General features: G+C 39.1%; 1 protein-coding gene across 3 annotated transcripts in view; it reads left to right on the top strand.

Moving 5' to 3' along the window:
- LOC149191433 (protein BCCIP homolog) overlaps positions 1–24,541 on the top strand; it is a 167,349-nt gene extending 142,808 nt beyond the window's left edge. For 2 of the 3 annotated variants that reach the window (XM_089404273.1, XM_089404271.1), the window contains exon 9: positions 24,334–24,541. The gene's annotated coding sequence lies outside the window, so the exon portion shown is untranslated. Of the gene's footprint in view, positions 1–19,322; positions 19,434–24,333 lie in introns of those variants that run through there. The other variant, XM_089404272.1, reaches the window with a different exon arrangement.
- Positions 24,542–26,888: the final 2,347 nt, after the last annotated feature.

Raw genomic sequence — 26,888 nt, 5'->3', positions numbered from 1 at the left:
CGGTATGCAGTTAGAAAAACTTGTAAATCTTTAATTATCCCACACACTTCAATTCTTTTAGAATTCATTGAAAATATGTTGTGATAGGGCCTAGATACCCTTAAATTCAGTTGCTCCATGACTTTCTTGGTCATGACATTTGATGAAGCCCCTGAAACAAGCACGCAGTTGTGTAAAAGAGGATCATTCACTATCAAAGAAACATAAAATGGTAGATGATCTTCGTTCCCCACATAATAGTTCATACTTTTCAATACAATTTATTCATCTTCTGGTTCATCATTAGGATTTTCTTCCCTTTGAGTAACTTGAATGACACTTAGTAACTTGGCCCTTTCAGATGGTATCTTTAAAATTTCTGCCACTGGAATAGAAACCTTTGCATTATTCACCCAATTTCCCAAGTCAAAATTTAATTTTGAAGTAGGAGGAGAAAAATTTCTGTGATTATTCCGGTCTTGAATATCCCTTTTTTGATAAGTCATCCCTTTGTGTTTTGGCCATAGCATGAATATGTTGAGATGTAGGTTTTTCCCCAAAAATCTTAGTGGCTTCATCCAAATTTGCAATCATATTGTTAACTCCAAGATTATTAGGCCTATGGTCAATCTCTTGATTTATTTCAATGGTGTATATCTGATCTTCCATGGGGAACATATTGATTTGACTACTTGTTCCTACATGTTCATCTCCCAACATGCTACCTTCCATAATTCTCTTTACATATGGACATGTGGCCTCTTCATGGAACTCATTACATGGCCTACAAAAAGGGGGAATTTGATCTACCATGTTGGTGGATTCCAATTGATTAGGAGGCCTATAATCTTGTGGAATCCCTTTATTCTTTTGCCATGTATCATTTGGACTAGGTTGGAATCTTTGCACTTGTGATCTTTCCATGGCCACCAACGTATTTTGCATGGCTTGCATTTCTTTAATGTGATTTGCTTCCATGCTCTTGATGAGTTGAGTTTATTCTTTAATAGGATCATGTGTAGTCTCTTCCTTGGCCTTGCCTTTGGAATCATTAGATTTTGATGGCCCTCTATTGAAACCAAGAATTTCAAATTTTCCTAATTGCTTTCTAGCCCTTTCTATCTTCAAGGCTTTAGATTGAGCTACACTTAGATTCGTAAGCTCCTTCCTCCTCAACTCGTAGGCAGTGTCAACCCAAAAAGCGTCTAGATATGAGCATAAAAGAAATTCATCAGGAGGTTTAACAATAGCATGCATGTTTTTAACTAATTCATTGAATCTCTTGTTAAACTCCTCCATGGTTTCATTCTCATTTTTCTTCATGTTGCTAATGACGTTGATCAAATGCCTATTTTCCTTCTTCTCTCCAAACTTATCTAAAAATGCAGTTAGAATGGCTTGTAAAGAGTTATATGAGTTAGCAGGTTGCTCAGTGAGCCAATCAAGAGTATCCTCTTATAAAGATAAAACAAAAAGTCTCATCTTCACATCCTCATAGTTAGTAGTGTTACACCATTTAAAGATATAACCATTAAATTTTTTCACATGTGATGTAGCACTAATGGCATTGTTACCTTGAAAGGAAGACAACTTTTCAATAGCCTTGTCACGGATATTGTGAAGATAGCCATTTATGTTAGTGAAGTCACAAGGAGCAAAAATATCATTCATGATGCTAGACTCTACTTGTTCTTGAAAAAGCAAATGAATATCAGAAATAGACTCTTGCCCAAGACTAGCAATTGCTCTACTATGAGAAAGTCTATTCAACCTTTATTTAAAAACCCTTTCAGGATCAGGAGGGGCTAACTAGACCACTTGAATTTCTCCTAGGAGAGACTCTTGCAAAATTTGCACTGAGTGGAGTTGCCACTTTAGCAAGAATCTAAATCTAAAGTTCAAAAATGCTAAAACCAAAATGTTCGTCGATTTCCGAGGTATAAGAAAGCTTGTCCCCGATGTTGACCCTGCCGTCTACACCTACCTACAAGTCAGTGAGAAAAACCTTCAACTCCACAAGGTGTGGTTGGTGGCAAGGAACTAAGAGAAGGGGCTGTCACACTAAAAACCTTCTCTCTCCATTTAAGCTATCTCCTAGGTTAACTAAGGGGGGTGGTCCCTAATAAAAAGTTAAGTGATATGAAGTTCTAGGAGAGTGTTATAGTGAAAATGAATTACTTTTAATGATCTATGAGCAAAATATGATATGAGCAATAACAATGAAAATCGTTAACATGAGGAAACCATAAAACCAGTGCCTTATAAAGAATTTGCTCAATAAAATAAAATATACATTTGCTCAAAATAAATATGGAATGCTTCCAATAATGAAAGAAAATTAACTCTGAAATGCAAACAAAAGATGTTAGCACAAGATATTTGTAAGATATAAAATCAATTCATGAATCAAAACATATTTTGCCAAAACTCAACAATTATAAAATTTACTTTGAAAAAGGTCTAATAAGAGATGTTAAATGCTAAATCAGGATGCCAATATGGAATTAGACGTGAGGATGAAATGAAAGCACTTATTACCAATTTGAAGAATCACAATACTTGCTTTGAAATGTTTATTGAAAATAAACTTTGCAATATAACAACTCAAAACATCAAGAGACAAGTAAAGTAAATGTGATGGAAAGTGCTCTTGGTTAATTTTATTAATTGCCTCTACAACAAGATTGCAATTGAACTCTTCAATCTTTAGACTTCACCCTCGCCCAAAGATTTGTGTCTCACAGTAGAGGGTCCTTAAGATGTCTATTTCTACCAACTTATGTTGGAAGTAAAATTTTAGTGAGGCTTGGGGCCTTCTTATACTAAAACGCTTAGATGAAGTGCAAATTGTGTTAATTCCCCAATTAAAATAATGCTACATGCAAATACTTCAAAGAGAAATAAGATAACTGCAAAACTTGAGAGACTAAAATGTAAATGAACTCATATATGTTTTTGCACCATTAAATGGAAAATAGACAAGTAAAATGGAATAGATTGCTTTAAGCTACAATTGTTTCAAAAAATATGATAGTGCTCCAATAATTTCTATGACATATAGCATAAATTGATCAAATAGTGAAACATGTACTTGAAGAAATTATAAAACAATTAAATCTTGCCAAAGTATGAAGTTTTTACACATGAGATAAGATTTGCTCAAGTTTACAAGTTTGAAGCTTATGCATGTGAAAATTTAAATACAAGATTAGGAAAAATTGCATGTGGAGTGAAATGTGTTAATTTTAAGCATGCACAAAATGAAATTAAGTGTTAGAAAGCTAAGAAAAACTAGAAGCAAAATTTAGTCCACCCACCAGAATTCCCTTCTCAAATGAGGAAGGGGGATGCCATGGAAAAAATCCAAAGCTCCCTCAAAACATAAATTTTATTTTATTAGTGCTTGAGATGGGTTAAAATGCCTCCAAAGTGTTGCCTACAATATGAGAGAGATCTTTACAAAGTGCAGAAATTTAACAATGCTATACTCTCTTTCAAGAATATACAACAACCAGCGACAAGGCTCAAAGGTCTCCCTTGAGTGCTCACGACTTCCCTTGAAAAATCGATCCTTGAAATGGGTGAGGGGGTTCTGCAGGCACACAAGTAAGTAGTTTCTCAATGTCTCTCATCGAAGCTCTTTGTTGTCCAATGCTTCAAGCTCATGAGCTGCAAAATGAAAGCTAAGAGTTAATCAAAACAAACAAACTAGAATACAAATTCAATGTACAAAAAATACTAGCTCAAGTATTGGGAAAAATCCCCATACTTGCCTAGTTTTGATGATGACTCCTGAAAAACAAATGACTTTGAAAAACTAGAATAAAAGAAGTATTTAAATGATGGTTAAGTAACTACAAAGTGAAGAAACTCCCTCTTGTTTTGTTGGATGGAAGACTTTCGAGCGGACGATGACAAAGTCTTGAATTGCTATGGCTCTAGGCGTTGGTTGATCTTATGAAGATTTCCCTCACTTCCGGATAGATTCCTGCACACAAAACGAAAATCTTTCCTACACACTTGAAAGAGATATTAGTTCATACATGGATTAGAGCAATATAATAAACATGATAACCAAGCATTTCTCTGAAAATGGCTTAGAAAACCTATTATTATAATATTACTCTAAATCAATGGGTGTGCAAGATAGTTTGCACACACCAATCCAAATAAGATGACAAAATATAATCTGACACTCATTTAATATGCAAAAGAAAATAAAAATAATAGCAATAGCATGAAAAAAAGTCACCTCATAACACCAAGAGAAGATAAACCATGTAGCCCCAAAGTCTTGATTTTATTAATGTTAATTTTAGGTAACAATGGTATGTTCTATGCTTTAGAGAAATATTACTTAAATTTTTTATAGGCCCAATATCAATATCTAGTTTAGCAATCACATCAACATGATAGTAAAATGTAGATAGAACATAAACATAAAGAGTAGAAGACAAGCCAAAACAAGAGGACACAAGATGTGGCACTAGCCAGGGACAAACCCCAATGTGGGGAAACCCTTGATCAATTCTTCTATGTTCTTCAATAGTTCAGCACAGAGAGAGAGATAGTACGTTTACAACGGAAGTTAACACTTTGAATTATCTAGATAAGAGCATAGATCATCTCTAAGAAGATGATACATGAGATCAGTTGAAGACATGTTGCTTCAATTGATTCTCCAAGGTGACTCCTTCACCTATCATTGTGCTGCATTTCATCATCATCCCGCACCTCACCATGCTACACCATGCTGAACCCATCATTACTATGCTGCATCTCATCATGCTTCATTAATCATGACTGTACCCATCACTGTACTGCCTTATGTGCCATTGCTGCACCAAGTTGCCATACTGACCTATGTGCTGGCTGCATCTTGCTTGCTTGTTGTCCCTAGCATGCTTGTTGTCCTTTGCATGCTTGCTGTTGCATGCTAGTTCTGCAGTTCCCGGCAGTTCAGGCTTCTGCCCTCTACATCAGCTTTCCTGGCTGTTCCGTTAGTTCTGGCTGTTCCCGGCAGTTTCGGCTATTCCCGGCATTTCCGACAGTTTCGACAATTCCGATAATTCTGGCTATTCCTGGCAGTTCCGACAATTCCCGGCAGTTTTGGCTTTTCTCGGCAGTTTCGATAGTTCCCGGCAGTTCCTATAGTTCCCAGTAGTTCCGGCTTTTCCCGACAGTTCTTGGCAGTTCCGGCTTCTGCCCTCTGGATTAGGGCAGCGTTATCCCTTAGGATCTCACCTCCCACTAAAACCCAAAGAAGTAGAGAGGAAGAGATCCCAAGTGTGTTGAAAATGACTTGAAGGCCACCTCTATTTATACTAAAACGTTGAGCACAAGTGGGGTTTATTTGGTTGCTGGCCGACCTTGACGAATTGTCCCATAACACAAATAAATTTATATCTCCACGAATACTTATCGGAATCGGATGATCTTTAGATCAACCCTACACATCTCGTTGAGAGGGATCTAAGAAAAATATCAGCTTCCATTAATAAGATGACCCACATGGAGTTTGGCTCTAGTTGCAAATTTTAACACTTTCTCTCAACTAGGGAGAACTCCATCTGCTGATCCATATGTCCGATTGTACTATCTCTGCCATCAGTGCCCTGCACTACTTTGCTGAACCATGAAAACGAAGAATTGATCGAGAATGTCTCATACCATTCTCTACTGACCTGAAGTCAGTTTCATTTGAAGAGAGTGTGTCACATCACTCTTATTGACTCGAGGTCAGTTTTATTGATCCCAGATCAATATCACAAGAGAGTGTCTCAAACCACTCATATTGATCCCAGATCAGTTTCATTGATCCCAGATCAATGGAGGTCATCCTAGCATAGGGAGTATGGTAGATACATTGATGCGTCCATCGATAGTACTACTATGGTCCCTAACCCCGTTTCCTGAATCATTGATTAGATGAGAGGTACTTCCCATGAGTCCCAGACTGCATGGGTAGGATGCCTCGATATGAGAACTAATCATCCTGTCCATAGGAGAACGAATCATCTTGCCCCACGGTTGCCATGGGAGAACTAATCATCCCGGCCCATAGGAGAACTAATCATCTTATTTCACAGTTGCCACGGGAGAACTAATCATCCTGGCCCATAGGAGAACTAATCATCCTGTTCCACAGTTGCCAAGGGAGAACTAATCATCCCGACCCACAGGAGAACTAATCATCCCGTTTCACAGTTTCCAAGGGAGAACTAATCATCCCAGCCCACAGGAGAACTAATCATCCTGTTCCACAGTTGCCACGGGAAAACTAATCATCCCGGCCCACAAGAGAACTAATCATCCTGTTCCACAGTTGCCACAAGAGAACTAATCATCCCTAGTTGCCAATTTTAACACTAGGGCAGTCAATGCTGGTCAAATGAGAGGTCAGATTGCCTCGATTTCAGTGCCCAGATCTGCGGTCTGCTAGGACAGAGACACCTCACCCAAACTGCAGTCAAACCAGGTCAACGCTAGAGGTCAACACAGTCAAACAACAATCCTGCAGCTCGATCAACATTGGTCAACACAATCAACAAAATCCGTCCTTCCTTCGCACATGTGAGAGACAACTACCCAAATATGCGTACCCAATCAGATGAGGAGAGAGAGATGTGTGAAGATGAGATGATGATAAAATGACTTGAGGTCTTCTCCTTTTATATGCAACGTTGAGGATGAGTTGGGAGTTTGAATCCCTATTTTTCTTGCTGGCCGACCTTGACAATTTGTCAATAATAAAAATAAATTCATATCCTCATTTGTACATGTCAGAATCGGATGATTTTTAGATCAATCTCACACCTCTCGGAGAGAGAAATCCAAGAAAAATATCAGCTGTCATAAATAAGATGACCCATGTGGAGTTTAGCCCTAGTTGCCAATTTTAACAATTAAAATTATGCAAGTACAAACAAACAAAGTCTCCTCAAGCCCAATAGCGCATAACATGATACAATATGAGATCCCATGGCTCCATTATATAGAGAGTTGGGAGCAAATTCCAATGTAGAAGTGATTAAACAAGTGGCATGATGTGACAATCCCAAAGAGAAATTCGAATTTGTTGAATGGAGCTTTAATGCTCATTGCTAAGTGTAAAAATCGAATTTTGGCAAGTGTACATCATTTTCTTCTTCTTTTATGTACCAAATTCGAATTTTATGATGGAATGACAAGTGTAGATGGGTGGTAACCCATGTGGGGACAATTTCCCACCAAAATCTCCACCAAATATTTTCCCAAATCCTCCCAAATGTGCATTAACTTCACAAATTCGAATTTCCAAGTAAACAACCTTATCATTTAATGCTAGAAATTCGATTTTATTTGAGCACATGTCATTTCCTTGATTTTAGGAGTCCACATTCCCTTGACATTTCACTTTAACTTCTCCATAATTTTCCACCTCATTTCCACAACATTTAACATGTGTGAATATTCATCTTTCTCTATTTATTTAATTTTTGGCTTAATTAATTGCCATATTTTCAATTAAATTTAGGAAAAGTGGGTTTTAAGGGTTCAAAACAATTTTTTAACCCCTCAAAGTGTGTCATAGTAGAAAGTTGAGGGTGGGAGGTGCAAATTTTATTACTCATACCCCATACAACTTCTCTAGACATCACTTATTACATTACAAATACAATTTTATTAGCAATTTCCACAGTGCGGAAAATCTTAAAAATAAATAAATGACTAGCTAGACCTAACCAAATTCCACGAAATTTTGTGTGATTTAGTATGGTAATATACATCGCCTCTAGACACTAAGATGTGTTAGGAACTCAACCTTCAAACCGTCACCCCGACTTTGGGGTAAGAAGTGAGTGAAAAACCTAGAAAATTATCCACCTTTGAAAAAGAATGGATAATTAACCAGATTAAAAAACACTCCAAGGTGTACTTGTTTGCTGATCGAGTCCCAACATTCTAGGCCTGTTACATATTCAAAACTTATAATTACTAGTATCACTTAGTACAATTCCCCGTAGGGTGTGGAATTTGGGTACAAGAAAGATGATGAGAAAATAGAAGTAGAGTTAAAAAACTCTATTGACTGATGATATCTGATGGTACAAGTGTCCTCTGGATTATCCTTGGGCATGGAGTCTTCATATAATCATCAAGTGCCACTCTAGTGGTCAACACCTTCCATTGGTTGTTGTCTTTTGCTTGATGCAACTACTAATTTTGGTTCCAATGGTGTTACCAATCTGTGTTTGGATCAACCCCCCCAACGCCATGTCAATATCAAAATCAACATCAAACTCAAGATCTTTAGTCTCCACCCATTTTGATGTTGGATCAATATCGTCCAACACAATGGGATCTAGATCAGGTCTTCTGTTCATCATTTGGTTGCGCCTTAGTCAAAGGTTGTATTTCATGAAGACAAGATCATTTAACCGTTTTTGTACCAAACAATCTCTTCTTCGTGTGTATGTGCTAAAAAACAGAGCAATTGCGCTCACAACCTGAAGCACTGCAAGTTTGGCTGAGGAATCTGACTGCAAACTTTTGCAATTGTGGACATTTGATCCGAATTTAAATAGGGACGCAAAAAATTGCAGATATAACGATAAATATAGAGATGCAACAGAATAACACTTCATTTCATTAATATTAGATACTGAAATATGCTTACAAACATAATGGCAATAAGACTAGCTCGGGCAATGGTAGCTTATCTCTGATAAGAGATGTGGCGGCTACATGTCTCTGACCTGTGTTACAATGAAGCTTGAAAGCCAATTTATTATTGAGAAACAATGAAAAACCATAAACATCCAAAAACCTAACCCTAGGAGATGAAACACCAAACTATGAGCCTCATTGGAGTAAGTTGGTACATCAACTTCCTGGGGTCGTTACTTTGGCATACGATCTCCGTTTGGCACACCCGATACCTCGTTAGAAGGATCTACAACTGCTGACAGCGAATACTGAGTTGAAAACTCATATTCACCGTCGATGGTTTTCCCAAAAAACGTTGTTTAGGGCCTCGAAACGGCTCCGGAAGTTCAAGACTCGAAAAATTGTCAAAAATAGTAAATTGTGCTACAATTAAGGAAACTAAAAAATTGAAAGAAACAATGGTGGGGGTCCAAGTGGCATAGGCAGGTGGCCACCAATATCCACTTGGAACAACATTGGCCGCCAAATGACTCCCACCAATGTGCTGTAAAGAAAAAGACTTTAATTTGTAACTTAGTTTATTTCATTACTTATTTACAAGTATTTACAGATAATTTGAATTCCAAATTGGTAAACATTTGAACTTTAAAAGAAAAACAAATTGGAATTACTTACTTGATTGATCCACATCTTTTGTCATCTTTGCCAAAGGTACCTGCTACCATGCTAAAAAGAGTAATTTGTTTATGTATTTCCAACTAGTTGGAATGGTTAGGGACCATGCGCTCTAAGCAATCATACAATCCATCTCTGACCTCCCCAACTTGCAGATCTCCTAGCCGAGCTTTATAATGATACATTGGGTTCAAAAAATACCCAGCTGCATGTATAGGATGATGGAGTTGATTGTTCCATCTGTTATCAGTGATCTCCCAAATACACCCATATTTAGTTAACTTATCCTTGTATGTTGCCCGTATCTGCTCCTTTGCTTGATCCATAGCCTCATAAATGTAGCCCATTGCCAATTTTTTCCCCTCCACCATCTATATCACCTTAATAAGGGGCTCAGTAATTTTCACAAGCTCTGCAAACCTTTTCAAAAAATAATTGTCAAAAACTTTCTTTTTGGTTTCTTTGCCATCTTGTCTACGAGCCCATCGAGATGAAGTCCAATCATTAAGAGAAAACATTTTCTGCAAGTTTTTTGCTGAGAATTAAGGTATTGCAACGCGAGAAAGTGAGTTGCAAATCTCGTAATTGCATGCCTAACAAACTCTTTGCCCCCAATGTTTTTCCTCATTAGGCTCAATACCCATGAGTGGTTGTTGATGTATTTTGTAATGCACTTGGCATGCTCTACAATGCTTTTTACCGACTCCACTTTTGCTTGTCCTCAAGCATGAGGTCTATGCAATTTGCAACATATGGAGTCCAAAATATGGTCTTATATTTGGACTCTAGCATCTTTCCAGCAAGAACATGGTTTGAGGCTTGTAATCTGTGATGACCTGCACAACATTCTGCTCCCCCACTTGTTGAATAATGCCATCCAAAAGCTCAAATAAAAGGGTTGCATCCTTCACCTTTTGAGATGCATCAACTGATCTCAAAAACATGGTTCCTTGAGGGCAAGAAATAAGAAAATTAATGATAGTGCAATTCTATCCATCGGTCCATCCATTTGACATGATGGAACAACTTGTTTTGAGCCATGACTCTTTGTACTTATCCAAATGCTCATCAATGGAACAAATCTCTTTTTGTAAAAGAGCTCCCCTTAAGTCATGCACAGTAGGACCTTTGAATCCCTTTCTTGTAGCTATAACAGAGTCACACATAGCTTGGTAATAAGGTGAGTGGGCAAAATTAAATGGGATATCTGCATCATACCACCATCTAACAATGTATTCAAAAGAAGATTCTTTGCATTGTTTTTTCCAATGGTCATCCAAAGTGGGTTGATGTTGAATTAGACTTAGTTGGGAGGATGTGGGATTAATAGAGGCAGTGGTGGTAGAGGATGAAAAATAACTCTGGATATTCATCCTCTTTGTTCCTTTAGATTGTTGGCCTTGATGATAAGACCCAAGAGCAAGAGGAACATATTGAAAGGGGTCATTGGTGGATGGAATAGAAGAGGAGTCTTGAATCTCAAAATCATCATACCCACTCTCTTTCATGACTTGTAAAATTTCCTTCTTCCTTGCAATTTCTTCTTGGATAGCCTTCTCCCTAGCCTTATTCTCCTCAAACTTCTCAAACTTGGCAAGGTATTCTGCCCTAACATGACCTATCACTTCCTTTGGTGCATCACATGGCTTTACTTCGCCTCTTACCCCAGTGAAGTGTTGTTTCAACTTGAGAATACCCCCACCTCCAATAGATTTATTGCAAAATTTGCATATCATTTTTCCATCAATCACATCATAATGAGCCCATGCACTGTCCTTGGCTTTTGGAGGCATGGTGGCTAGAAATATTTGAAATTTGTAAAGAAATCTACCAATTAAAAAAAATTGCAACTAAGAAAAATGGAAAACCTAAGATAATTTTGGGAAAAAAAAGGGGCATATTTAGCTTATAAAATTTGATAGCATAGAACTAGAGATTTGAAAACAATGTAACATAGAACACATAAAAAATTAAGTACATGGACAACAGTGAAATATGGATTTTTTCAAGTGAAAATCCTTACCTGGAAATGCAAACTAGCTTCCTTAGCCTCCTCTTGAAGATGCCAACTCTACTAACAACTCCAAACTATCTCCAAAATAGCTCCAAATCCAACTCCAAGCCTCCAAGATAACTACTCTAGCAAAAATTTGAACATTTTCCAAGCTCCCAATGAAAATCACAAAAACTCTAAAAGAGATGTGTGAGGCAAATGAGAAGGGAGATCTCCTTTTATTGGCTTAGAGGGGGTGTTTTTGGAGGGAAACAACCCTTAGTTTCCCTACAAACTACTTCAGAAGCTTCCAAAAAACCGCCTGGTGGGTCTGCGGTCGGCGTGGCAATGAACCAACCGGTTTATTACGGAATCAACCGATTTAACCATAAACTCGCTGGTTAGGCCCATTTTTTCTAAAAAATCGACAAAGTGGCGACTTAAATTGAGTTTTTTGGCCTGTCTGGGTGGTTTAGCTAGTGAACTGGCCAGTTTGACCGGTTTCCGGTTCAGATCGACCGGTTTTTAATACTATGCAGGATGCTTATGGAGAGGCACCACACATTGTTCTGGACTCCATGTGCAACATAATGTATTGATTTGTTGCTTGAGGATATGGGGAAACTCTCCTTCATCAAGAAGGTGATTGATATGGCTAGGAGCATCCCCAAGTTTATATATAACCATGGTTTTGTTCTTAGCCTCATGAGGAGATACATTAGAAACGCGGAATTGTGGTGTCCTGCAATCACATATTTTGCCACCAACTTTATTACTATTCAGTCTTTGCTTCGATGCTAGTTTGAGTTGAAGCAAATATTTGTTTCTGATGTGTGGCGTGATTGTAGATACAACAGGAGACAAGATGGGAGAGCCATTGCAAAAATGGTGTACATTGACACATTTTGGCAAGGAGTAAAAGAAGTCTCCTTAGTTAGTGAACCTATAGTAAAGGTTTTGAGATTAGTAGATGGGGAGAAGCTTGCAATGGCTTATTTGTATGAGGCCATGGATAGGGCCAAGGAGGCCATTCGTGCTTATTATGCAGACAAGGGTTTTGCTGGGCTTAATAGACAGATGATGTTATGGGATGCTATTGTTAATCGGTGGACAAGGATGCTTTATCGACCCATTCATGCATCAACACTCTTTCTCAACCCCACATTTTCATACAAATGCGGCTTTGATTTTGATAGCAAGGTGATGGAATGGCTCCATTCCTATATTCATAGGATGGTACCTGATCTTGAGTTTCACAACAAAATCAATCGCGAGATACAGTGTTATTAGGATTGTGTTGGCATATTTGGCTTTGATGACGCTATTCGAGAAAGGACCCTCTTCATGCCACATAAGTGACAAGTCATGACTAATTAGAATTTTCAATTTACTGATTTATAATTCTAGATTTTAAAAATTCAATTATGTTTTATTTGAGAGTTTAATTATGTTTTAAGTTTTTTTCTTTATTTTGTTATAGATATTTAGTGGCAAAGCTATGGTGCAGGGACAACAAATTTGCAGAAATTGGCCATAAGAATCCCGAGTCAAACCTGTAGCTCTTCAGGGTGTGAGTGCAATTGGAGTGTATTTGAGAAAATACACTCAAAGAAGCGCAATAGATATAACTTTGAGCTTCAACCTTCAATTGAGCAATGTGTATTTAAGAAAATACACTAAAAGAAGTGTAATAGATATAACTTTGAGTTTCAACTTTCAATTGAGCAATTGCATTTATTGTAATTTTAATTTATGACCCTCAAGTGTCAAGACTGATTAGTTTTTTTGACACTCTTACAGGTTGAGAGTTCTCACGCCTCAATGATTTAGTGTTTGTGCATTACAATCTCCAACTTTGAGTGAAGCAAATATATAAACCAATGGATCAAAATACCATTTCCTTATACAATATTGATGTATTGCCTCAGTGGAGGGTGGAGTCTGAGGTGCCCATCATGGAGGAGTCACCTATGTGGTTAGAAGAACCATTACTACAGGGGCAACAAGAGGAGGAGGACTCGGGGGAGGAGTAGGAGGAGGAGGAGGAGATTGTGGGAGCGTAAACGTCAACACCGTTTGCTACAAATATAGGAGAGCACAACTCCATACCCAACAATGTTGATTTGGGGTAGCATCGGGTGTGCTCTTGCCACGAAAATTGGTGGAGAGGCTAAAACACATGAGTTCTCCAACACCCAGAAATGGTTTGGGCAGATTCTAAATCGTTTGGGAGATATTAAAATAATTAATATTTTTAATAGAGTCCCTAAGTGAAAATAAAATATTAATGTGAATAAATATAAAACTTTGTTAGAAGGGTCCAAAAGTCATGGATCAAGCTAGAGTTAATCTTAGTCATTGTTTAGGGACTTAATCTCGACTGTTGATGTGTCAACAAGAAAAGTATAAGAGGAGGCTTAAGGGTCACTTGGAGGATACACTAAGGGAGACCAGTGAGTTCAATTTCTGGAGCGGGGTTAGCTGAGAAATTGAACCAGTGGTCTGGTGAGCAGTCAGGAGGCAGCAAGTACAGAACAGAGAGACGGGATCAACCACTAGAGATCAGCGCAGAGGCAGGAGAGGCAGACGCAAGGCATTTCAGGCTGACGCAAAGGCAGCAAGAGACTGCGCAGTCATTAACTGGGCCTGCGTGGGTGACGCAGAGAGGTCCAGGGGTTAACGCAGAGGGTCTGAGAGCCACGCAGAGGTCAGCCGGGCTGACACTGGGATTGGGAGAAGTGCTGGAGAATTTTTCTCTCTGTGGGTAAGCCAGTTTGGCACCCTGTTGTACTGAAGAATTGCTGAATAATAAAAACCTCCCTTGCTACATCGGTTTTCCCACATTGGGTTTTTCTGGGGACTGTTGTCCAAAATAACTGTGTCAATGTGTTGATTCTTGTGCATATGTTTGTTTCTGTATTACAGTGTGATATCTACAACAGTATTTATTTTAATGTTTATTGAAGTAATTTCATAAATAACTTATTGTGGAATAAGTAGGAAAAGTAAATCAATAGCTGTAGTGATAGAATTTTCACGTGGTATCAGAGGAAGTAATAAGAGAAAGGAAGGGAAAATCAATTATGGGTCGAGACAACGATGTAGAGGCATCCATGTCAGGGGACTCACACAGATTCTCAGAAGATTGCACAAGAGAAAGAGATTTCGATTTCTCTATCTTAGCTTCCAGGTTGGAAGAAGAAGTGGTGTGTATGACTAGTGCTACATCATCAAAAGTATGGTATATAGACAGTGGAGCCTTGTGGCATATGACGGGAATCAAGGAGTGTTTCTCAGAATATCGAGAAGAGAAGATGAACTTTCAGATCACCATGGGGAACAAGGCAAAGTGTACTCCAGTAGGGAAGAGTACCATAGTCTTTCAGACAAAATCAAGAGAACTGTTCCGTGCTACAAATGTGCTGCATGTACCAGGATTGGGGATGAACTTACTTTTCGTGTCACAACTACAAGGCAAAGGTTATGACGTCTACTTCATCAAGGAGAAGGTATATGTCAAATACCTGAGCTGGAAAAAGAAAGTGCAGAACGGGATCAAAAGTAATCAGTTGTATAGATTACAACTAGAATCACCAATGGCACTAATAGGCAGTCATGAAGACAAGGACTTGAACGAACTATGGCACAAAAGAATGGGTCACTTGCACCATGGAACTCTGAGAATTCTTAGGAGCACTGTAACAGGAGTTCCGGATTTGAGTACAGAACGAGATGATGTATGCAGGGGATGTGCTCTAAGAAAGTATGCCAAGGCAACATTTCCTAGGAGCAAACACAGAGCCAAGAGTGTACTAGGATTGATACACTCAGATATGTGTGGACCTATGTCCGTCAAAGCTCTCAGTGGTGTTGAGTATTTCCTTACCTTCATTGATGACCAATCAAGGAAAAATTGGATTTATTTTTTGAAAACCAAGGATGAGGTTTTCTGTTGATTCAAGGAGTTCAAGGCTCTGGTGGAGAATCTGATTGGGAAGAAAATAAAAGTTTTGCACTCAGATAATGGTGGAGAATATGTCGATAAGGACTTCATTGATATTTGCGCTAAGGATGGCATCAGAAGAGAGTGGACAACTCCCTACAATCCAGAGCAGAATGGGGTAGCAGAAAGAAAGAACAGGACTATTGTAGAAGCAGCTAGGGCCATGATGTATGATCATGATATGCCAAAATTCCTGTGGGCAGAAGCATGCAACACAATAGTCTATGTTCAGAACAAGACTCCTCATCGGGCAGTGGGTAAGATTACTCCAAAGAAAGTCTTCACAGGGAAGACACCTAAAGTCAGTCATTTTAGGATATTTGGGAGTATAGCATATGCGGCATACCCGAAGAAAAGAGGAAGACGCTGGATCAGACTGCGGAAAAGGGATATTTGGTGGGATATAGCGAGAACGCTAAGGCGTACAGAGTTTATCTTCCAGGGAGCAGGAAGGTAGTAGTATGACGATATGTAAAGTTCATGGAGGACAGGGCTTTAATAAGAGCTCGCGAGATGCCTTCTGAGGAGCAGCCGAAAGAGGAGCCGTTGGTTAAGCCTCTTCAACCAACAAAAGTAAAGAATTCTTCCTCAGGACAGGAAGATTCTCAGGATGAGGAGGAGTGAACAGAAGCACCTGCTGGCAGAGGAAGAACTAGCAGGGAACTTCGTCAGATTCTGCGAGATGCAGAGGACTTCATCGGTGCGCCAAGAAACAATAAGAGGGAGCGAAAACAACCAGATAGATATCAGGCATTAGTAGCTCAGGATGGAGAGCCTGCCAGTTTCAAGGAGGCAACTCAACATCAGGTTTGGCTAGATGCGATGGTAGAGGAATACAACTCCATAATGTTAAACAATGTCTGGGAGGTGGTACCAAGGCCTCAAGACAGATCAGTGGTAGGTTCAAGATGGATCTACAAGATCAAATACGCTGCAGACGACAGTGTTGAGAAATACAAGGCTAGGTTTGTGGCTAAGGGGTATGCTCAAAAAGAAGGGATTGACTATGAGGAGACCTTCGCCCCGGTAGCCAGGTATACATCTATTAGGACCGTGATATCTCTTGCAGCCCAGATGGGGTGGGAGATCCGTCAGATGGATGTCAAAACGACGTTTCTGAATGGGGTAATAGAAGAGGAGGTATACCTAAGTTGCAGGAAACGCAGGTACAGGGTCCGTTTCCGTACGGAAACGAAACGGAAACGCGTTTCCGCGTACCTTACGGCCTGGAAACGCGTTTCCGGCCGTATGGCCACGTTTCCCGAAACGGAAACTTGGCCGTACGGCCGGAAACGCGTTTCCAGGCCGTACGTGCCACGTTTCCCCAAAAAAAACACTTGTTTTTTAATTTTTTTTTTTTTTTATTTGTTTTTAATTTTTTTTAGGGTTTCCAGGTAGTAAATGTGATGTAAATTTAATCTTAATGTTTAAATGTTTATGTAAGTAAATGTATCATTCATGCTTTATGATTGCACATATATATAATAATAATTTTTAAATATTTTTAATATATATATATATATATATATATTATTATATATATTTGCGTTTCCCCATTTCCAAAATTTGGGGAGGTCGCGTTTCGTTTCGCTTCCCTGTTTCGTTTCGCTTCTGCGTTTCCCCGTTTCGTGCAACTTAGAGGTATACATTGAACAACTAGAGGGCTTTGAAACTCATGAGAAGAAGTCTCATGTATGCAGATTGAAGAAAGCCTTGTATGGGTTGAAACAGGCATCGAGAGCATGGTATGGTCAAATAGATGGCTACTTGCAGAAGATGGGGTTTGTCAAGAGTGACGCGGATCCGAATCTCTACAACAAGCCGCTAATCTTAGTATTGTATGTGGATGATCTCTTTCTTACAGGATCATCCAGACTCATTGGGGATTGTAAGAAGAATCTAGCCACAAAATTCAATATGAAGGATTTGGGACGAATGCACTACTTCCTAGGGTTGGAAGTTTGGTAGCAGAAGGGAGAAATCTTCCTTGGGCAGGGGAGGTATGTTACAGAAATCCTGAAAAGATTCGGGATGGAGGATTGTAGACCTATGGCTATGCCAATGATCACCAATTGGAAGAAGATTGATGCGTCAGAAGACAAGGATGTCGATCCCACCCTATACAGGCAGCTCATAGGGTCCCTGATGTATTTGGTCAATACTAGGCCAAACATTTGCTACGCTGTCAACACCCTCAGTCAGTTCATGGTGGAACCGAAGAGGGCGCACTGGGCAACAGTGAAACATGTTCTCAGGTATTTACAGGGAACAGTCGATTATGGACTCTTGTACACTAGGAGTAAGGATATCAGATTGAGTGGATTTTTTGATGCAGATTGGGCAGGAAGTCCAGTGGATCAAAAAGGTACCTCTGGGTACTGTTTCAACATTGGATCAAGAATGACCTCCTAGTGCAATAGGAAACAAAAGTCCATGGCTCTGAGCTCCTCTGAGGCAAAATATATGGTGGCAAGCACAGCTTCGTGTGAGGCCATATGGCTTAGAAAACTGCTTGTGAACCTATTCAGAAGGAATATGGAGGCGACTAGGATCATGTGCGATAATCAGAGTTGCATCAAGCTCTCTGAGAATCTAGTGTTTCATGATAGGTCGAAGCATATTGATATCCGGTGTCACTTTGTCAGGCACTGTGTCCAACGAGGAGCTGTACAATTGAGCTACACTCCTATAGGCGAATAGGTGGTGGACATCCTCACCAAGGCCATTGGAAGGACAAAGTTTGACTACTTTAGGGAAAAGATGGGGATGGTAAAGAACCTGTTTCAGTAGCAAAAATGGCAGTGATAACAACAAGGATGCAGAGGGAGTTGCAGTGCAGATGCAGTGTTGGGAGAAAGGACCAGCAGCAGCACGGATGCAGAGAGAGTTGTCGTACAGATGCAACAGTGGCAATAGCAGAGCCATGGGCAGCAGTACAGGATGCAGCAGTGTAGAGGATGTTGGGCAGGGAGGCTTAGCATCAGCACAAGGACCGATGCTGGATGATAAGGGTGATACTTAGTGAGGAGTATTACTAGAGCACAATCCTCGCTAAAAGGGAGTGTTGATTTGGGGTAGCATTGGATGTGCTCTGACCATGAAAATTGGTGGAGAGGCTAAAGCACATGAGATCTCCAATACCCAGAAATGGTTTGGGCAGATTCTGAACAGTCTGGGAGATATTAAAATAAATAATATTTTTAATAGAGTCCCCAAGTCTAAACTTAGGGAAACTAAAATATTAATGTGAATTAATACAAAACTGTGTTAGAAGAGTCTAAAAGTCATGGATCAAGCCAGAGTTAATCTTAGCCGTTGATTAGGGACTTAATCTCAGCCGTTGATGTGTCAACGAGAAAAGTATAAGAGGAGGCTTGAGGGTCACTTGGAGGATACACTGAGGGAGACCAGTCAGTTCAATTTCTGGAGTGGGGTTGGCTGAGAAATTGAACCAGTTGTCTGTTGAGTTGTCAGGAAGCAGTAAGTACAGAACAGAGAGACGAGATCAGCCACTAGAGATCAACGCAGAGGCAGGAGAGGCATACGCAAAGCATTTCAGGCTGACGCAGAGGCAGCAGGAGATCGCACAGTCATTAACTGGGCCTGCGTGGGTGACACAAAGAGGTCCAAGGCTAACGCTGAGGGTCTGAGAGCTACGCAGAGATCAGTCGGGCTGACGCTGGGATTGGGAGAAGTGCTGGAGAATTTTTCTCTTTGTGGGTAAGCCAATTTGGCACCCTGTTGTCTTGAAGAATTGTTGAATAATAAAAACCTCCCTTGCTGCACCGGTTTTCCCACATTGGGTTTTTCTGGGGACTGTTGTCCAAAATAACTGCGTCAATGTGTTGATTCTTGTGCATATGTTTGTTTCTGCATTACAGTGTGATATTTACAACAATATTTATTTTAATGTTTATTGAAGTAATTTCATAAATAACTTATTGTAGAATAAGTAGGAAAACTAAATCAGTTGTTGCAGTGATAGAATTTTCACAAACAATCATTATTTGACGTTAAGTGCAGGGTCAGGGCCTTCTACTGCTAGGGGCAGGCTTGACAAACAACCCATCATGTTTTCTTGTAAAAGGGGGAGAGGGCACTGATCTCAGACAACTAGCTGCTAGTTTTATTTGTTTTGCTACATATAACTCATGATGATGAGATACTTTTATTTATGTGATGTTATTTTGTATTGGTTCTCCTCATTTGAGTCCTTGATTGGACAATTATCGGGGATCAACAGGGTTTGGTATCGCTTTTGATGTGTCATTTTTATTTTACATCCACTACATCATATATATCAATGCTTTTTTTAATATTTATGTGCCACTGTGTTTATTTCATGTTGTTATTGCTTTATATGTTTAAAAATATGAAAAATATGAATATATTATGCATTTTTTATGTTTGTCGATATTTTACGATATTTTGCTGACATTTTCGTCGATATTGCCGAAATATGTTATTAGGATCCTCGTAGATATTTTTCCGATACTAATATTATCAACACTGGTTACATTCCATTTGATGTTTCTTGGGAATGGAAACTGTAAATCCATCGAACTCCTGTGTAAGAATCCCTGTCTGCTCCACCATCTCCGCATCTATTAAATTGTGGGAAGCCCCATTATCAATCAATACTGTCACCTTGTGCTCTGCTATAACGCCTCTGACTCTGAAGGTGTGATATCTAGGAAATCCTGACATAGAGGCAATAATAGGAGCTTTTCCCTCTGCATGTTAAGACTCGCCCCCAACTATCTGGTGCATTTGTTCTTTTACTAGCTCCTCATCCCCATCATCACTATCACTCTCCAAATATACCTCAATATAGTGAGCCTTGCCCACTTTGTCCTTGCTAGCACACTTGTGCCTCGATGCCCATTGCTCCTGACAGCTGAAATAAAGTTTCTTCTTCCTTAGCTCTTTTCGGAGCTCCTCATCCATCTTCGGTTTCCCGATCCACTCCTTCTGAAAGGTCTTGACTTCTTTGCCCTTTTGGGGGAAGGAAGTTTTAGGAGTGAATTTATTCTTGGAAGCGACATCTTGTAAGTTGCTGGTGTTGCTGATAGCTGCACGAAAAGTGGTGGGTTCAAAGCCCTTGACTCATCCACGTAGAGGTTCTGCCAATCCCTCTATAAAAAGCGTCACCAATATGGCCTCTGAGATGTCCGTAACCATGACTGCCAGCCTCTGAAACTCTGCAATATAAGCCTCCAGACTACTTGTCTATTTGAGCTATGCCAACTCTCTAAAATGAAGCTTCAGATTCTTCCTGTCAAATCGCTCAATAAGTCTCTAAGTGAACTTTGTGTATGAGGTGATGTAGCTATGGCCCATAATCACCAACCCATGGTACCACCACTCATGGGCCTCACCATCCAAGTGTAAGTTGGCCAGTTTGATAGCTTCCTCCTATGTCATCTGGTGCAGCTGAAAATAAGTGTCCAGCTTCTGTACCCATGATCATGCTGAACATTTGGATGACCCATCAAAGCAGGGCATGGTCCCCTTCCCCAATTTTTTCTGTAGCTCTTGATTTTGCCTTGGGAATCTCTCATAGGGTTTAGGCCTGCTTTTCAACTGAAGGTGGCATAAATCAGTAAAATTCATAGCAGCAATCCCGTTCCAATGCTTGGTACTGTTCCATATAATCGGCATAAGGGATTCCAAAATTAGCCTGCTCTGTTAAGTCCTCTGCTGTCTCTTGTACAAACTGAGGCATATTGGGTCTAGGAATTTTACTAGCAGTGTGTGAATGGCTCTGCAAATGGGTATGAGCATGACTGCCCTTACCACTGTTCGACTCTTCTCCATTCAATGGCTCCTTCCCAGTGGAGGCCCTTGTATTTGTCATCCCTTCCATCAAGTCTACACCATTTCTTTTTGGCCTTTAGCCAAGTCATTTATAGCCCTGAGAAAGCTATTAAAGGCCTATTCCTCCTTGTCTCCCATATCTGGTCCTTCAATCTCAGGTGTTTCCTCTATCTCCTTCCCCTTTTTTGGTGTCTTTTCACTCTCCGTATCAGGGATATCTTCTTCTGTAAGGGGAGTTGGTTCTCTGTAGGTGTGTCTCCTTCTATATGTTATCCCTGTATAAGGATTTTCTTCTGTCATGTAACCACTGTTAGGCTTCCCTCAGACAACACAGCTGTCCAGGAGCATGCTCTGATGCCACTGTATAATTCCCTCTTTACAAACTTCTGGTTTTTCTTTAAAATTTCTGAGTTTTTAGTTTGAGTTTCAGTGAGGTATTTCTTCAAACAGTTAGTTTACACTCTGCTGTAGGTGTTCTCTAGGTATCACACTTCAGAAAATATACACAGTGAGCAGTATGTAACTAAAACAAGACCTCCCAAGCATTCAACTGATATATTTAATGTCCCAGGAAATTACACACAGCTGATATATGTTTTTCATCAAAATAAACATCAACTAGAACAGACCCATTATATTCACTGTACAAACATATTGGAAGTTAAATAGTTTAGAGGAACTTGGGTACAATAGATGATTGGAAGGAGCGCTTCAGCTGCTCAGCAACTTGTATACATATATCAAAGTTTATTTCACTGTGAACAACAGTCAGAATGCTCCAGAAACCAAGGATTTGTCCTTTTTAGTAAGACTGGAATGTCACCTTTCAACGCTGCCTTCAGTCTTGTAACCAATCTGCTTGTGCGTGTACTCTAATGGCTCCCAGCAACTTGTATACATATATCAAAGTTTATTTCACTGTGAACAACAGTCGGAATGCTCCAAGAACCGAGGATTTGTCATTTTTTGTAAGACTGGAATGTCACCTTCCAATGCTGCCTTCAGTCTTGTAACCAATCTGCTTGTGCATGTACTCTAATGGCTTAGTTTCTGAGTGAAGAACATGTCCACCTCCAGCCTAAGCACTCAGCAAATCACACGACATGGGATTCATTCACATATCCATAGCAAATTGTTCCATTCACTAACTGAACTCGTCCAGGCCAATGAGGGAAGCACGACTCAGTTGAGACAGAAGGAAACTTGTGCTACTTTAGCCAGAACTTGTCCCAGGAGAAGTATAAAGATAAATCCCTTCTTGTCAAGGGATTCAACTAAGAAAATTAGAGGAACTCGATCAGATTCATCTGCAGAGAGTTGGGTTGAATTTCCTATCCAAATCTGCCAATGAAAGACTAATAGACTCGGTCTTGGAATCAGCCACTGTATGGAATACATCCCAGCCTCTTTATTACTCATTTCTTCAGCAAATCAATTTCCTCATGGCTAGGAGTTCGATGCATCTGATGGGTTTTCTTCAACCTGAAAGAATAAGATAGAAAATACTCACCCTGGGTACCTCAATTTTTCTTGCAAATCTTGTTCTCCATTGAAGCTCAGTGGTGAAATCTGTGTGATTTCACTTTCAAATCCAACTAGGGTGTCTAGTTTCAACACCGAAGTCAGCTATGGTGGCTAGGGTTCCAAAACCCTAAGTTTCTCCTTAAGAAAACTCTCCAAGAGCTCTTTTCTCCAAAACTCCAAATGCATGAATGAGGAAAGTCTCCTCATTTTCCTTCTTTTATAAACTCAGGGTCACCTTTTTGCCTTTGTTTTATTAAATTAATCTTTTTATAAAGTCACTTTATGATATTTCAGTTTATAAATTTAAAGTGACTTTGCACGTGCCTAGGGAATATCGCACTTTCTCCTTTTAGACTTTATAATGTTTTCCTTAGGCAATTTAAGTCCCCTTTATTAAATATTTCCCCGCTTTAGCCTATGGAAACCACATTAAGCTAGCAGACTCTGTCACAAGCTTCCTAAGTGGTCAGCGACATTACAAGAGACCCTGCGCAAGTCCATAATTCTTCAAAATTACATTGCTTCTGCATCTTTATTAGATTGGATAAGGAACCCTGAAAACATATACAGATAATTTCAAATTACTTTAAAACTAAGGTATTGGCTTTTCCTGTCATTGGAAATTTTCTTTCATGGAAGGTTGGTGATGGTAAGAATGCAAGGATTGGAGTAGATCCTATAAAGGGTTGCGGGGAACAATGAAAACTAAATCCTTTATTGATTAATATCCTCCATGAGAAAGGGATTTTCTCTTTGCATCAGATTGTGGATACTGCTGCAATACGTGTTTCACAACAGGGATGGAAATTGTCACAGACAATCAACCTTAAAGATAAATGGGTAGCTAGTTGGCAGTTGTATGTGAACAAATTGAAAAGATTCCATGTCAGAATCATAGATGAAGAAGACATATTATGTTCAAAGAATAAAATTACATGAAAATCTGGAAAATAAAGGCCCCTCTGAAGACAATTTTTTTCCTCTGCTTAGCATGTGGGATAAAGTTCTCACTTGGGAACATTTACGAAAAAGAGGAAGATAGGGCCCTAGTATTTGCTTGTTATGGATGGATGAGGTTGAAACGATTCCATGTTTAGTTATTAAATGCTTGTATGCACAACATATTTGGAAAGATATTGAACGGACTTACTGGAGTTGAAAATCTCTGGAGGGGCGCAACAATAGAAAAATGTCTTAAAGTCTGGTTTAAAAAAAGGAGTTAAAAGAGTACAGATCAATCCCATGCCTTGTACTATGGGGTATCTGTTTATCTTGAAATGCATTGATTGTGAAGGTAAACAAATGTCCTGAAGTTGAACTGCACTTGCTGGTTTGAAACATAGGCACAAAAATTATCAATATGATGGATCCAGAAGAGAAAGCTCAACACAACTAAAATGACAGAAGCCTTGATTCTGAAATATATCCAATTTTCAGATTTACAATTAGTTTTATGGTCTTTTTCAAGGATGCAAAATGATTACTGAGGTAAGATGTCCTAGGCAGATTGGTGATATTTACATTGATAAATCATGAACACGGGGTTTCTTTGATGGGGCAAGACGAGGACAAAATAATCATAGCAGTGCTGCTACCATTTTGTTTTTCTCTGAGTAGCATTTTATCAAATTCAGGACAGGCTTAGGAGTAGGTACTGATGACGTTGCCTATTCTCTTGAAATTGGCTTTACAGGTATTTGGGGACAACTCCTTGGTTATAAACTGCTTGAATGGAGAGATGCAACTACAATGTTTTGTTGGAGGATCTGGTCGGGAGGCTTAAGGAGGTTATTCTCATGTTTCAGACTATTTATTTCACTCATGTCTATCATGGACACAACAGTTTGGCTGGTGCACTGTCTAAGGAGGTGCAACAGGTGTGTGCTGGGAGAATCTCAAAATAGTATGGACTCAGTGAAACTCCAATGTTATCTGAGGTTTTATCATGTTGCAAGTACTTAAATGTAAATTATGACAGATTGTCATATGACTTTTTCTTTCAGTCAAAAAATGAAACAAGTTTTTGTGTTTTTGAGGTCAGTTTGGTGAGAATTCATCCATATTTTTTGTCTCCAGTCTTCACTGTATACAGGAAAAAAGATAATAATGTTACTTTCATCTACTTGTGCATCCATGCCAAGTGCATATAAAGAATGTGATTTCCATTCTTTCATTTCAATGGAAATTACTATTTTTTTGTGGAAGAAAAAATTGATCTTATACTTTTTAAATGATCTTAGATATTAATTATCCAAGATGTTTTTATCCAGACATTTTGGATAGTCATTTATTGCTGTGGTCAGTTTGTATACCCTTACGAGTAGCCGTTGGGGTCATTAACACATCTTATCACACATAAAATAACTTAAGAATAATCAATAAAATAAAAAAATATAAAGACAAAAGACAAACATAGATTTGTGAACAACCACCATACTAAAGGTGCTGATAAAGATCTTATTGTTGTGATTATCTGGTATAGCCTTACTAGAATATATTTAGGGGTCATTAAGAAACATACAATAGCTTAAGCACAAAAAATAAAATTAATATAAGAAAAACACAAATAGATTTGTGAGCAACCATACTACTGCCTTAAATCAACAATGCAAGACATCAAACCCATGCATATGAGACCAATGTAGCTGATTGTAAAGGAGCTGATAAAAATATCTGTAATCTAACTTATATAATAATATGATACATGATCTGCCTTGATGTCTATGTATACAATGATTAATCATTCAATGATGGCCTGTTTGTGCCCATAAAGTTGACCATCAACATAGAGACAAGTCAAGAATCAAGATACACCAGCATGTCGAATGCGCTGTAATAACACCTTAGATTAAAATACTAAAAACCATATATAATGTAAGGGCACGTTGTGCTTTTAACCTAAACAATAAGCCAGCTTTAACACTATATTACCCTAGTAAAAGAATGTTTTGTTTTGAAGCATATGTGGCTCAACACCATATGGCTTTGAAATGTGGAAAGACCAACTATAGACATGTTGAACATTTGAAACTAAAAGCGCTCACATGTTAAGCCAAAATCGAAAGTAACTGGTTAGAAAATTCAGGAATTCATTTGCAAATCTAAATGATGAAATTAATCTACAAAATCTCTGAAAAACTGGAAGCTGGAGCTGGGGGAGCTGTAAGGCCAAATTACATTTGAATCACAATGCATTGTGCAACATTAGTGAAGGAAATATATGATGATCTTAGTTGGCTATTAAATGAAAATTCTATATTTGTGGCAAAATTGAATATTGAAGTCTTTGGGAATGGGAAAAAGGAAAGTTTGGGTGCAACATTTGCCATTATAGAGCTTCATTTGGAGAGGATGTGCTAATGGTTCTACCACTGTGAACCAGTGGATCCCCTAAGGGTGGGGGCTGACTGGTTTAAAGGACTTCAATGTATATGCTCAAGATGTCCTTCTAGTGACTGCTAGTTTGAATAATGTAGAATTTGATACTCTAAAGTTTGAGGCAACAACTATAAGGTGCACAACTTGTTTAATCACCTTTGTTGTCTTATGTAACTCACTTGAGCCCTGTTATTATCGAGGCACGCAGATGATCCCTTTCTTTGGAAACTATGGAACTTTGAACAAGTTTTGAGGGAAGTTAAAGATGAAGCTTCTTTGTGCAATCTCCTTTGTGTAACTTGACATTTGTTCACGATGATAAAACTTGAATGCATGGCGACGCTGATGCACTAATAGGAGAGGTCTTTAAGGTGTTTGTAACACCCTCCTCCCACATATACCCAAGTAACCGGGGTAAACATGTGATGAGAGACTACTATGATCTGATTCAACCTCCTAGGTCACCTTAAGGAAGTGGAACCGACAAAACACAACCAAACTGACCATCCACACATCCTACAAAATCTTCAGGAGCTACCCCACCTTTCCAAGTGATCAACCCCTGAGGAAACTCAATAGTTCAAGGACCTAAAGCCCCAGTCGCTCTATTGCCAAGCCCTCCAAGTGACTGAGAGTCCCAGTCGCTCCCATGAGCCTACCTGAGCGGGACTGTAGCGTTTTTCTGCCAGTGCTATGCCAAAGATTGCGAGGTTTAAGGCTAAATTCCAGGGCTAAGACCTAGTCACTGCCCAAAACTTCATGGAATTTACATAAATGAAAAGAAACATAGAGACAATGATGCCAACACAAATTCTTGAACAAAGACTTGAATGGACCCCTACTAGCCATGACAGACATTTCGTCAAACAT

This window comes from Pinus tabuliformis, chromosome 2_2, assembly GCF_031772625.1.
Source record: "Pinus tabuliformis cultivar Carrire ecotype Pingquan chromosome 2_2, CPIR1, whole genome shotgun sequence".
Classification (NCBI taxonomy): Eukaryota; Viridiplantae; Streptophyta; class Pinopsida; order Pinales; family Pinaceae; genus Pinus; species Pinus tabuliformis.
This window is presented reverse-complemented; position numbering and strand designations above follow the sequence as displayed.